This window comes from Anolis carolinensis, unplaced genomic scaffold, assembly GCF_035594765.1.
Source record: "Anolis carolinensis isolate JA03-04 unplaced genomic scaffold, rAnoCar3.1.pri scaffold_19, whole genome shotgun sequence".
Taxonomy (NCBI): Eukaryota; Metazoa; Chordata; class Lepidosauria; order Squamata; family Dactyloidae; genus Anolis; species Anolis carolinensis.
The window spans coordinates 978,521-982,648 of NW_026943829.1; the positions used below are offsets into that span (position 1 = coordinate 978,521).

The 4,128-nt window shown below is 33.0% G+C and overlaps 1 protein-coding gene across 5 annotated transcripts in view; it reads left to right on the forward strand.

The window, feature by feature from the left end:
• The window catches only part of LOC134294703 (transforming acidic coiled-coil-containing protein 3-like), a 755,386-nt gene that overhangs the window by 559,331 nt on the left and 191,927 nt on the right, over nt 1-4,128 (forward strand). The window lies entirely within an intron of this gene.

The following is a 4,128-nucleotide window of genomic DNA, read 5'->3' on the forward strand; positions in this document are numbered from 1 at the left end:
ACTCTGGCAGAAACCAGTGCAGGTGGTCCCTGTGGTGATGGGCACATTGGGTGCCATGCCAAAAGATCTCAGCCGGCATTTGGAAACAATAGACATTGACAAAATTACGATCTGCCAACTGCAAAAAGCCACCCTACTGGGATCTGCACGCATCATCTGAAAATACATCACACAGTCCTAGACACTTGGGAAGTGTTTGACTTGTGATTTTGTGATACGAAATCCAGCATATCTTTCTTGTTTGCTGTGTCATACAATAAAATAATAATAATAATAATAATAATAATAATAATAATAATAATAATAAATCACACAGCCCTAGACACTTGGGAAGTGTTCGACTTGTGATTTTGTGATACAAAATCCAGCATATCTTTCTTGTTTGCTGTGTCATACAATAAAATAATAATAATAATAATAATAATAATAATAATAATAATAATAATAAATCACACAGCCTTAGACACTTGGGAAGTGTTCGACTTGTGATTTTGTGATACGAAATCCAGCATATCTATCTTGTTTGCTGTGTCATAATAAAATAAAATAATAATAATAATAATAATAATAATAATAATATCAGAGTGAAATAATAAATGTAATAATAATAATAATAATAATAATAATAATAATAATAGAGTAAAATAAATGTAATAGTAGCCACAATAATAGAGAAGATTAATAAATGTATACCAATAATAATACAGAAAAATAATAAATGTACCATATATTCTCGAGTATAAGCTGACCCAAATATAAGCCAACCAGGACCCTTACCCGAGTATAAGCCGATGGGCTTTTTCAGTCTTAAAAAAAGGGCTGAAAAAGTAGGCTTATACTCGAGTATATACGGTATATATTGCATATTTGCATGTTTTCGAACTGCTAGGTTGGTAGAAGCTGGGGCTAACGGTGGGTTGGCTTATACTCGAGTATATACGGTAGCTTTTCCAAGCTATGGTACCCAGTGCAGTATTTCAAACCTCTGCAGAGGAGTAATTTCAGTTTATTTATTTGATGCATTTATTCTGCTCTTCATCAAAAGGATTTTCAGCACGCTTATGTTGTCAGTTAGCAAACATAAAACAATAATTACCCTCCAAAACCATTAAAACTCTTACCAGCAAGCAAATTAAAAGCAGCATTAAAACAATAAGCGCAGGAACAGGCCTCCTCACAAGTAAGGACTGCCGCCTACTGCTCATCTCTTTAATTATTCCTGCCTTGTCCTCTCCGCAGCTGCTGGCATTGATTTGTTGGAATAAGTACATTTGTTAGTATATCTGCCATGACTTTGGAAAAGTCAACAACAAACACATGCTGGAAAATGTCTGAACAGCAATTAATGTTTTAAACAATGCAGGACAGTTCCCAGCCTGCCCTGTTAAATGCTGACATCTACTGATAAATGGGTGGAAAGAAGGAAGAGACAAAATTAATCCGTAAAAAAAGAAATTGGGGTGGTTGAGATGTACCATACCGTATATACTCGAGTATAAGCCGACCCGAATATAAGCCAAGTCATCTAATTTTACCACAAACAACTGGGAAAACATTGACTCAAGTATAAGCAGAGAGTGGTAAATTTCAGAAATAAAAATCGATACCAATAAAATTAAATTAATTGAGGCATCAGTAGGCTAAACGTTTTTGAATATTTACATAAAACTGTAATTTAAGATAAGACTGTCCAACTCTGATCAAGTCATCATTCTCATCTTCTTCAATGTACATGTGCTTACCTAGCCTTTTAATAATAATAGAGTAAAATAATAAATGTAAGAATAATAATAAATACAGTCAAATAATAAATATAATAATAAATGTAATAATATCAGAGTGAAATAATAAATGTATCAATAATAATAAAAATAGAGTAAAATAAATGTAATAGTAACAATAATAATAGAGTGAAATAATAAATGTAATAATAGAATAAAATAATAAATGTAATAATAGAATAAAATAATAAATGTAATAATAACAATAATATCAGTGAAATAATAAATGTATCAATAATAATAAAATAGAGTAAAATAAATATAATAGTAACAATAATAATAGAGTAAAATAATAAATGTAATGATAAATAGAGTAAAATAATAAATGTAATACAGAAGAGTCTCACTTATCCAAGCCTCGCTTATCCAAGCTTCTGGATAATCCAAGCCATTTTTGTAGTCAATGTTTTCAATATATCATGATATTTTGGTTCTAAATTCGTAAATACAGTAATTACAACATAACATTACTGCGTACTGAACTACTTTTTCTGTCAAATTTGTTGTATAACAATGTTTTGGTGCTTAATTTGTAAAATCATAACCTAATTTGATGTTTAATAGGCTTTTCCTTCATCCCTCCTTATTATCCAAGATATTCACTTATCCAAGCTTCTGCCGGCCCGTTTAGCTTGGATAAGTGAGACTCTACTGTAATAATATCAGTGAAATAATAAATGTGTCAATAATAATAAAAATAAGATAAAATAAATGTAGTAGTAACAATTATAATAGAGTAAAATAATAAATGAAATGATAATAATAGAGTAGAAAAATAAATGTAATAATATCAATAATAATAGAGGAAAAATAATCAATGTACCATATATACTCAAGTATAAGCTGACCCGAATATAATCAGGACCTTCACCCGAGTGTAAGGCGAGGAGGGCTTTTTCAGTCCTAAAAAAGGGCCGAAAAACTCAGATTATACTCGAGTATATACGGTAATAATAATAATGATGATGATGATTATGATGTACTAGTAAATGTTAGAAATGACTGGATTGTTTTCAACTATTTTGTTGACTGGTTTCGGAGGAAAGGTGGTTTGTAAATAAGGTTAACAACAACATTCTCACTCAGGCTGTGAGATGTTGGATACTTTGGTAAATGATGAAAATGATGTCAAAATTTGGTGCTTTATATCAGTGATACCATAGTTTTCAAATTTTCTCTGCTATGGCAGACATTTCTGACAATTGCCTACTGTTCTCCAACAGCGCTAAGAATTACCATGAAATGTCAACAATTGCTAGTCATAAGCTTTTAGATTCATACTAACTGTGCCTGGCCACGCGTTGCTGTGGCTTATGGGAATCCTTTGTTGGCTAGATGGAATAGCAGTAAATAGCCTTGGAGCCTCAAAGCCTGGCTGTTTTTTTCTTATGGGAATCCTAGTTTGGTGTGCTGGAATACAATGGAATAGGTTTGCTGCTTGGAAGTCTGGGTACTTGCGTTCTAGGGTAATAATTTTGGCCAAATTTGGTGTGATTTGGCCCAGTGGTTTTGTTGTTAACTCAGTCCTACAACATACATCACATTTATATATATATAGATATCACTTATCATCTATATATATAAAAGAGTGATGGCATCACGGCGACCCACAAAACAACAAAACTACAGGCCCCCCAACCTCGAAATTTGACGACACAACCCATCATCCACAGCTCTAGGTTGATACAACAAAAAGAAAAGAAAAATAAAGTCCTAATTAGAGAGAGAGAGGAATAATTGCTTTTATCCAATTGCTGCCAGCTAGAAGGCTAAGCTCCTCCAACTTGGTCTCCTAGCAACCCAATAAAAAATAATAAAAAACACTAAAAAATTAATACAATAAAATACCATAATAACAAAAAATAACTAAAAATAATACAAGAAAATAATAAAATATAATAAATAAAAAGATAACTTACAATAAAATTAATTAAAAAATAGAAATAACGTCAAATAAAAATTACACAACAATTTTAACCAATACCACCACCACTTTGCCACAGCAACGCGTGGCCGGGCACAGCTAGTAGATTCCTATAATCCTAGAATTGGAAGGGACCTCATGGGCCATCAAGTCCAACCCCATTCTGCCAAGAAGCAGGAAAATCGCATTCAAATCCCCCTCAACAGATGGCCATAAAGCCTCTGTTTCAAACCTCCAATGAAGAAGCCTCCACCACACTCCGGGGCAGAGAGTTCCACTGCTGAACAGCTCTCCCAGTTAGGAATTTCTCCCTCATGTTCAGGTGGAATCTCGTATATATGTATGTGTCAGAGTATTTGCAGCGCAGCAGTAGTTGGATGGAAGCAGTGGAACGCAGAACAAAGAGACACTCAGAGACATTGG